The sequence below is a fragment of the Triticum dicoccoides genome, chromosome 2A (genome assembly GCF_002162155.2).
Source record: "Triticum dicoccoides isolate Atlit2015 ecotype Zavitan chromosome 2A, WEW_v2.0, whole genome shotgun sequence".
NCBI classification, from domain to species: domain Eukaryota; kingdom Viridiplantae; phylum Streptophyta; class Magnoliopsida; order Poales; family Poaceae; genus Triticum; species Triticum dicoccoides.
The window spans coordinates 695,513,670-695,524,676 of record NC_041382.1 but is presented as its reverse complement, the minus strand read 5'-3'; positions in this window follow the sequence as shown (position 1 = coordinate 695,524,676).

Below are 11,007 nucleotides of genomic sequence, written 5' to 3'. Positions count from 1 at the left end.
GTTGGTCGTCTCATGAAAGGTCAGTACAGGCCTTCATCCACATGATTGTGCAGTGTGCTTTGAGACGCTGTGCTACTTGTATTGGTACTGTTTTAAATAAATGATGAATTGAAGCTCTTGTATTGCTGTCTTTTCCCATTAAGTAGTGAAGAAAAATGGGACCAACCCAGACATGATGCTTGTTGCTTTGTTACAACAAATTCAGCATCACCCCCTTTATAAGCCAGTAATTGATGCCACTCTCAGAATTAACTACTGAATCTTATTTCAAAACTGCAACACTTGTTAGGGATTGGCGTGATTACCATTTTTGTGGCTGCATGTTTCATCCTCCTTTATTAGCCAGTAATTGATTCCTTTTTTGCCTCTGTTTATACAGGGACATCTATTCAACTTGTTGCTATTGTGACATTTTGCTTCGCTACGCGAAACACTTTGCTTGATTTCAGGGCAACTGCACAAAATGAGATTGGATTTCCTATTCGTGTTGGCAGATTCGTACGTGATCTTGTGTGCGTCATGACAGGTTGGTACTTGCCTTCATCCACATGATCGTGCAGTGTGTTTTGAGTTGCCGTGCTACTTGTATTGGTACTGTTTTAAATAAATGATGAATTGAAGCTATTGTATTGCTGTCTTTTCCCATTAAGTAGTGAACAAAAATGGGACCAACCCAGACATGATGCTTTGTAACGCCCTCGATGCGGCTATATCTCCCACGTGTCGAAGCACGACTTAGAGGCATAACCGCATTGAAAGCAATGTCGCAAGTGAGGTAATCTTCACACAACCCATGTAATACATAAGGGAAAGAGATACATAGTTGCTTACAATCGCCACTTCACACAATACATGAATAAAGCAATACATCATCCAGATACAATCAGGATCCGACTACAGAACCAAAATAAATGAAGACTACCCCAAATGCTACACAGATCACCGATCGTCCCAACTGGGCTCCACTACTGATCAACTGAAAAACGGAACACCAAAATGAACACGATCTTCATCGAGCTCCTCCTTGAGCTCGGTTGCGTCACCTGTACAGTTCATCGGCACCTGCAAACTGGTTTTGGAAGTATCTGTGAGTCACGGGGACTCAACAATCTCACACCCTCACGATCAAGACTATTTAAACTTATAGGTAAGGTAAAGGTATGAGGTGGAGGTGCAGCAAGCGACTAGCGTATATGGTGGCTAACCTATACGCAAAAGAGAGCGAGAAGAGAAGGCAAAAGCATGGTCGAGAATCTATGATCAAGAAGTGATCCTAGAACAACCTACGTCAAGCATAACTCCAACACCCTGTTCACTTCCCGGACTCCGCCGAGAAGAGACCATCACGGTTACACACGCGGTTGATGTATTTTAATTAATGTCAACTTAAGGTTTTCTACAACCGGACATTAACAAATTCCCATCTGCCCATAACCACGAGCACGGCTTTTGAAAGTTCAAATCCCTGCAGGGGTGTCCCAACTTAGCCCATCACAAGCTCTCATGGCCAACGAAGGATATTACTTCTCCCAAGACAATCCGATCAGACTCGGCATCCCGGTTACAAGACATCCTCGACAATGGTAAAACAAGTCTAGCAACACCGCCCGAATGTGCCGACAAATCCCGATAGGAGCTGCACATATCTCGTTCTCAGGGCACACTCAGATTGTCCAAACTTCCCGTAGGCCAGCCCAGAGTTGCCCCTGGTGGCCACCGGCGGCTGACGAGGTGGACCAACACTCAGAGGAGCACTGGCCTGGGGGTTTAAATAAAGATGACCCTTGAGTCTGCAGAACCAAAGGGAAAGAAAAGTCTAGGTGGCGAATGGTAAAACCAATGTTGGGCATTGCTGGAGGAGTTTTATTCAAGGCGAACTGTCAAGGGGTTCCCATTATAACCCAACCATGTAAGGAACGCAAAATCCGGGAACATAACACCGATATGACGGAAACTAGGGCGGCAAGAGTGGAACAAAACACCAGGCATACGGCCGAGCCTTCCACCCTTTACCAAGTATATATATAGATGCATTAATTAAATAAGAGATATTGTGATATCCCAACAAAATATCCATGTTCCAACATGGAAGAAGCTCTAATCTTCACCTGCAACTAACAACACTATAAGAAGGGCTGAGCAAGCGGTAACATAGCCAAACAACGGTTTGCTAGGACAAGGTGGGTTAGAGGCTTGACTTAGCAATATGGGGGCATGATAAGCAAGTGGTAGGTATCGCAGCATAGGCATAGCAAAAGAGCGAGCAACTAGCAAGCAAAGATAGAAGTGATTTCGAGGGTATGGTCATCTTGCTTGAAATCCTGCAAGGAAGAAGAACGAGTCCATGAAGAAGACAAATAGACATAGACAAACGGATCCTCACAAACGAGACGTAATCGGAACCAACCCGAAGAAGCAACACCGGAAAGAAGCACACAACATAGTAAACAACCATCACATAAACATGGCATGATGCACAACCAAGTATGGTGGGTTTAAATATGCATGGCATGGCAAAGTGCACAAACAAAACTACAAATTAAGTGGAGATCAATATTCAACGAGTTGCATATTGACGAAACACCACATGACTTATTTAGTTCTCTCTCGGTTATGTACCCAACAATATTAAATGTTGTTAAGCATGTCAAGAGGTGAAACATAAAGGGATTATCTATCTAAACAATTAAATGGGGCCGGATATAGCAAACAACAAATCCGGTAAATCCCCATATGCATTAGTAAATTAATGCAAACAACAATTTAAACCATCTTAATGTTGTTAACATGATGTGGATGACATAATCAAGTTTTATGCAAGTATTATTAAAATTTGACAAGAGCGTGATGAGAGCATTTGTGTCACCATGGTAGAAATAAAGGGCTGCCACGGCGACGAAACGGAAATGACGCCGCGGCAACATTCCGATGATCCGGTAGCTCATGGGGATACCGGTGCAAAAGGAAGTGGGTGCGAGTGTCTCATGCAAGAAGATGGGGTGATCCCGGTTACCAGGTTCCCATGGGTCAACGGCGTGGCAACGAAGAGGAACAACTACCGTTCACGGGCGGATACAACATCCAAACATCCATCTCATACAACTCTTGCATTCGTCCACGGGCGTTCATTCTCGGCGGTTATACCTTCGAAGCGTACGTTTCGAAGAGGACCGGTTCGTAGAGGAAGTAGTCGTTCACGAGCCATTGAGGGAAGTAGTGGTACACGACGACAGTAGTGGTACACGTTTTCGTAGATGTTCTGGGTCATCGGTAGAGGTACTTGTCGCATCGCCGAGCGTAATCGTACCCGTTTAGGAGAAGAACTTGGCATATCCATGTACTTGGCGTTTTGCAATCCCATGTCCAGGGTCATCATGTAGTCGTTCGGGCGTCGTGGAGAACTTGACGTTCACGGGGTCCCGGTCTTGGCCATGGAGAGGGGCGCAACCCACGCAAGGAGGGGAGGCCGTGGTGGGTGCACTGGGCGTGCGTGTGCAAAGGTCAACGGAGCTGGGCCTGCTGGAGGAACGTTGCGAGGGGCACGCCTCGTGGTCCACTAAAAGGAGCAGGGGAGGTCGCTGCGGTCAACGGTACGGCGATCCCTCACTGGACTTGGCGCAGACGCGAACAAAGGCTTGAGGCGGCTGGCTCCGGGATGCAGGGCACGGAGGGAAAGAGAAATGAGAGGTGGAGGAGGGAAAGAGAAGGAAAAAGAGGCGCGAGGGAAGTGGTCTTGAAGGTCGCCAGCGTTGAGAGCTCCGATGAGCTGGTCTGGTGGCCTTGCGCGCGGCGGGCGCGGGTGCTCGAGGCGGCAAGGCGACCGGTGCTGGGGGCCCCGGCGAGCTCCGACCTGAACGAAGGGGACAGGCGGCGCAGTCTTCCTGCTGGGCGTGGAGGATGGTAGAAGCGGGGAACGGCGCCATGGAAGGTGGATGGAGGAGGCGCGGTCGGGGACTAGCGCTGCAGAGGGAAGGCGCGCGAGATCGAGAAAGAGAGATGGAGATGGGGAACGAGGGGTACGGGCGAGAGGAGGGGTCGAGCGAGGCAGGCGCTCTGCCTCCTGGCGGCGCGAGGGGAAGACGAGAGAGAGCGTGGTGAGGGGATAGGGTTAGAAGGGAGAGAGTGGGCCTGGGGTAGGATTAGGTGGGCCAAAAAGGCCGGCCCAGAAGAGAAGGGGCTGCGCCTGGATCCTGGCTGGGCTCTTTCTCTCTCTCACACTCTCTTCTCTTAACCAAAAACAGAGAGAAAAAAATATAGATAGAAGAAGAAGAAAGAAATAAAGAGAGGGTTAGGGATGGAATTTGGGCACGGGGACAATTTTTATGGACTCGTAAAGATGTGCACGGTCCATGAAAATTAGGAGAGGCCTAATTGCAAGAATTTAATTCAAAGTCATTTGAATTTAATTCAAATGGTTTGAACAAGGACTAGGAATTAGAGGTGTCCAAAAATGTTCGGATTTTTGGTGGAGCTCTGGAAAATGATGAAAGAAATAAAAGGCAAAGTTAGAGAGTCAACACTTGAAAAAGAAAAAGGCCAAGGGATTTAATATGCAAGTGTGTTAAGGTGAATTCCAAATAAGTGGAATATTTATAATAGCTCCATAAATGTTAGGAGGATAATGTTATAAAGAGAAGTCACTCTTCTCTCGATTTAAATGGATCGAAGATCCACACAAATTATTTAGTGGGTTTTAAGACGGGTTGCATATTAACATGATGACATGATGCAAGGTACATGATGCAAAGGGGAAAGCAACAAGCAAACAAAACACATGACGAAACCCAAAATCCATGGATGGCATCTGAATCTCCGGTCTTGGGGTGTCACATGCTTGTTGCTTTGTTACAACAAATTCAGCATCACCCCCTTTATAAGCTTTCTCGTTCTTTATACATGTTGAAACAAGGCATTGTTGATAATGTCTCAGTCAATATGAATGAATCACACTGATGGAGAATTGCCTGCTTTGTTTCCCATTAAGATAAAGTAGATCAATAGATGCTTTTCTTCTGGGAGTACAAGTCATCAACCATTATTTCTTAATAATTGTTTCCCTTATACCTATTGTTGCTTACAGGGATATCAAAATTAAAACTCGGTTTTATTCCGACTTCGATTTTAGTTGAACTGCACAAAAGGAGCCAATGTGTAAGGCAAACTGCTGCATTACTGGGTCTAGTTGGTCGTTCCACTTTGCAGGAAGAAGCAGTCACTGTTTGCGCTAAATTACAGAAGGAATGACCGAGAAGCTTTACAGAGTATTATTAGACACCAGTGACATGACTAGTCCGCAGAGACCATTGGCAATTTAACAATACGTGGAGTGCCCTGGGCAAAAAGTGCCCAAACAAGTATAAAAGCTACGACAGGACTCCACGATCATAGGCATTACATATTTTGATTGGGAAAAGCTTGTCAAAGTTTAATCATTGATGTTAGCAAGAAGATGTTAGTTTAATATATTGGAATTGGAAAACTTTGTCAAAATTTGCTCATTGATGTTAGCCAGAAGACATGCATTTGATATTTTTGAGTGGGACGCCCTTGCTGTGAGCAGCGTCAAGTGTTTTTTCCTATTCCTGTGTTCAGTTTAGAAGTAAATAGTTACTCTGCTGAGATATTCTTGTGTTAAGAGTTTGTTCTGGATATTGTCTATGTAATGCCAGGCCTTGTGTTTGATTGCAAAGTTGAGCTTGGAATGTTGTGGCATGCGGCATCACGAGCTGTTCACCGTGCCTCCTGAGAATAATGCTTCGTATTGTTTTGCATGTCGATCTAAAGCCAGTGATTTGCTTGTTAAGAAGATCATTCTCTTCTGTTGTTTCCGTGCTTAAGAAGTTCATCGTCTGATGTTTCATTCATAGCCTATACGACAAGTCGGGTAGGTTAGACATGAAACCATATGATCTTCCGACCAACTCATGATATTAGGCCGTGATTAGATCGTCGTTTTCCAACCAAGACCGCTTGTAAAACTGACGCTTGTAAATTAAAGCAGATGGTCTCGGGCGAAGGCGCTTGGTTGGTTGATTTCGACTAGTAAAATATCGGAAGTACTTGACACACGATAAAAACGCTGAACGACACTCGGACGATTGCTAATCCAGCCGTTAGCTGCTGTTTCAGCCTTGCCCATGGATGGCATGATACGCACGTCGTGCATGTATCGTGTGGTAATGTCATCCATACAGCAGTGCTCGTAAAATATACACTGGTCTCTCAAATTACACGCGTAACCCGCCGGTTTTACTTACAGACCTCGGGCCCTCGGTTTCATTACGCCTGTACTTTACGCGTTGTTTTCGATGACGAGTAAGCTACACTTGTATGTTAATACAGGTTTGAAATAAACCGGAGCTCCCAAGCGCGGCCTTACCGTTTCATGTCGTCTCAGTTTCTCGAAGGTGCTCATAGGTGTCCGATGATCCTGGCTTCGTGAATGAGTAGCGGGCGCTATATCAGACCATCCGTAGGGCCCGCGAGGCCCTCTCAGTTGTCCTTCGAGTTGTTGCGCTCATCGTGGCGCCGAGCATTGTTAACATCGTCAACGAACATGAGGATTCAGGAGATGACTTTATTTTGACTGGATGACACTACGGACCCACTAGGGCCATAGCCGTACGTACGCAAGTGCCTCCTTATTATGTACAACTATTTTTTTTTGCTTTCTCCTGGTTTCGTGACATCACGGTCCCACACCATTGTCAACCTATGTAGTCAATATAAACGAGAGAATTGCACAAGGTGCGGCCGATAGCTGGGACCAAGCAGCTCGAGCAGTATTTGTGTTTTTGAGGCGTGAGCACTGCAGAGTTTTTCTTGGTGATGATTTTGTTGTTCTTCAGAGGAGAGCAGGGTATTAACTGGGCAGGCTGTGGCCCATCTAGCCTAGGCCAGATATCCAGCCCAGATACTAATTTTTTCAAGATTAAAATGGCTAGCCCAGCTATACGTCTTTTTGAGGAATACCCAGGCAAGGTCAACTTGTTATTCTCTGCCCCGCTGGGCTGCAAATCTTTCCTAGGAGCGATGCATTAGGCTTAACAGGAAAATGGGCTTTAAAAAATAACAAATGGGATGTAATTATAAAAACTGGGCAGTAACTATAAACAAATGCACCAAACACGAAATTAGTTTATAAAATATTATTTATGGATTTTGAAAATCTTAAATTTTCATTGTTGCGCGCGCAATATTTCATTGAATTTTTACGTAATACAAATTTATATTTAATCTGACTAGAAATTTCGGGATAAAAATATTTCGGAGCCCATCAAAATGTGGGAAATTTTATTGAATTATGTCTTCAACGGTTGGTTGAAATTATTAATTATTATCCTAGCTAGAAAATGGGTTGTACTTTTAACAAACTGTAAATGGGTTGTTGTATATTCCATTAGAATTCCAAAATGGGCTGTACATTCTTACAAAACACAAATGGGCTATAAGTTCTCTGCCGCACACTTGTGGGCCTACTAAGTGACGCGTCCCTAAAAAATTAAGTTGACGCGTATGTAAGGCTTTGACAACTTATTATAGTCAACACACGGTTCTAGCAGCAGTGGTCGTTGGATGTCTACCCAATGGATGTCGTGCTTCTTCTTCAATCTCGGATATTCTTAGCTTCGGTCGCCCAAAAAATGATTCCTCCCCCTGACATCTGGGGCGCACCGTTTCGGAGGCTGGCCTGTGGGCCTACTAAGTTGGAGCGTACCAAGGGCTTTGTCAACTTAGTCAATAATAAATGTTTCTAGCTTCAGTGACCATACGATGTCCATCCAATGGCCGTAGTGCTTGTTCGACCTCTGGTCTTCTTGGTCCAGCCGCCCAAAGCAGCGCCGGTCGTGCCGCCTGCTCCTGTCTCCCGTGGCCGGCTATGCTATCGCGGAGGCCTCACCGCCCCCATACTACGCCCACCGCTGGGCAGGCCATCCCTCCACTCACCCACACCCCCTATTATTTTGCGGCGACGGCAGCCTGACACCGCAGCCGAACCAGTGAACCCTCGTACTCCTCTCCATGCGGGCTTCCACTGCTGCGTCTTCCCCGGCTCTGCGTCGTCCCCGTCCTAGGACTCGCCATCGTCCAGACCACGGCCCTGGTGCTCTCGGTGCGGCGTGGTCAACATGGTCAATGACCGACTTCCATCGGAGGAGTACTGTACGTGGAGAGGCTGACAGCTGGGTCCAGGCGGCCGCGAGGAAGTGCCTTCTTATTACGCGCAAAATAATTATAACTCCACCTTACAGCAGGGACCCACCGGATGGGCCACCTTATTTCGCGAAAAAAATGTTTCCCCCCTGACTGCTTGGACCCACCAGACGGGCCAGCGTATTTCGCGAAAAAAACATTCCCCCTGCTGTCAGCTCAGACCCACCGGAAGTGCCTCCTTATTACGCACAAAAAAATGAATACTCCCCCTGCTAGCTGGGACCCACCATGGTGGGAGGCTTACTTGTAGGCCTACTAAGTTGACTGGGATGGGGGCCTTTGTCAACTTTAGTCAATATGAACGATTCTAGCTCCAGTGATCGTACGATGTCCATCCAACGGCCGTAGTGCTTCTTCAACCTCTAGTCTTCTTGCTCCAGCTGCCCAAAGCAGCGCCGGTCGTGCCGCATGCTCCTGCCTCCCGTGGCCGGCTGTGCTGCCGCGGAGGCCTCACCACCCCCTACTATTTCCACCATTGGCCAGGCCCTACGGCGACGGCAGCCTCACACCGCAGCCGAACCAGTGAACCCTCGTAGTCCTCTCCGCGTGGGCTTCCACTGTCGCGTCGTCCCCTTCCTAGGCCTCGCTGTCGTCCACTGCCGTGGTGCTCTCCGCGCGGCGTGGTCAACGTGGTCAAGGAACGACTTCCATCGGAAGAGTACTGTACGTGGAGAGGCTGACAGCTGGGTCCACGGCCACAGCCCAGTTTTTTTGTGATTTCCCAAGTAAGTCGCTTTGTCAGGCCTGTTGGGCTGCAAATCTTTCAAGACGAGGAGATCTTTCATTCGGCTGGCCGAGAAAATGGCCCATCAGTAATGAGCAATGGGTTGTACATTTTTAAAACACATCAAACCGGAAATTAGTTTCAAATATATTTTTTTCATTTCAAGATTTTAAATTACATTAATTTTTATGCGTGGAGAATTTGTTGGATTTTATATTGATATACATTTATTTTTAAAATCAGTTTGAATGTGAGTCGAAATTTCGGGATTAAAAACAGTTTGGACCGCACCGAAATATGCAAAATTTCATATATTTTTTTAACCTTTGCCACAATATGGGTTGTAATGCTAACAAAAAGAATATGGGCTCCAAAAAAACCTTAAGAATTAGCAAATGGGCTGTAAATTATTAGAAATAATGGCAGATGGGTTGTATGCTGTTTTCCACAGATTTGAGGCTTTCCTAAAAAAAAGGTTGACGCACAAGCACTGACTGTTGGATGTCCATCCAACGGCCGTCGTGCTTCTTCAATCTCTGCTCTTCCTACTCCAGCCGCTCAAACAAGCACCGGCGGGACTGTCTGCTCCCTCCTCCTCGCGGCCGGCTGTGCTGCCGCGCAGGCCTCACCACCCGACCGTACTCCCATAGCTGGCCTAGCCATCCCTCTACTCACCCACACCTGCTGTTATTCTCCGGTGACGGCAGACGAACCAGTAAACCCTCGTACAGTCGTACTCCCCTCCGCGTGGGAAACAACTGCCGAGTCTTCCCTGCCTCCGTGTCGTCCCCTTCCTGGGCCTCGCCGTCGTCCACCGCCCTGGTGCTCTCGGCACGGCGTGGTCAATATGGTCAAGGAACGACTTCCATCGGACGTGGACTATACGTGGAGAGGCTGACAGCTGGGTCCACGGCCGCAGCAAGGAAGTGCCTCCTTATTACGCGAAAAATAATGATTCCTCCACCTGACAGCTGGTACCCACCGGACGGGCCACTGTATTTCACGAAAAAAACGTTTCCCCTGACTGCTGGGACCAACCAGCTACATCTTCGCAAGCAAGGAAGTGTGTCCGGGAAAAAAACGATTCGCCCCCTGACTGCTGGGACCCACCAGCTACATCTTTGCAGGCAAGGAAGTGCCTGACAGTCGGGACCCACCTGGTCGAAGCATACGTAGCGTTGTCATTCTGGTCGCGAACGTGTACCTACATACTGGTCGATGTAGAGGCGCGCATGTATCGTAGTAGAGGCGCGCACGTAGCATTTATACGTACGTACAGCGGCCAGGGTGCAAGAAAGAAAATACGGCCACGTATTTGTACATACGGGCGGGGTCTTGAACGCCTACTCGCGCATACGTACGACCAGGGCTCGTGTACATGGCTTGGTCGGAACGGAGAAACAACATCGTCATCGTGTTCATGGGGAGGCAACGGAATGCGTCGTGTTCATGGGGAGGCAACGGAATGCGTCGTGTTCATCGGGAGGGCTTGGATGGAACAGGCGATGGAAACGAGGCCTGGCATACCGCAGAACGGAGGAAACGGCCTTGTGTTCGACCGGCCACGTTCGAAACGGGATCCTGTTGATCAGGAGGGGTCTGGCGTACCGCAAAACGGAGGAAACGGACCTCCTACGGTCAAAACGGGGGTCCTGTTCATCGGGAGGGGTGTGGCGTACCGCAAAACGAGACTCCACGGGATACTGTTCATCTCCACCGTCGACCCCCTCCAGCCTCCACAAGCTACTGTTCATCCACCGTCGACCTCCTCCAGCCTCCACCTGCGACTGTTCATCCACGGGCTCCTGTTCATTCAGCCTCCACCGCGTGCTACTCCACCAGCTACTGTTCAACCAGCCCTCTCCACGGGATCCTGTTCAACCACCCCTCCACGGGCTACTGTTCATCCTGCCCTCCACCATCTACTATTCATCCTGCCCTCCATGTGGTGGTCCTGTTCATCCAGCCCTCCACGGGGTCCTGTTCATCCAGCCCCAACCGGCTCGATCGATCGGGGTCCTGTTCATCCAGAGCAACACCACGGGGTCCTGTTCATCCACCCCCACCGG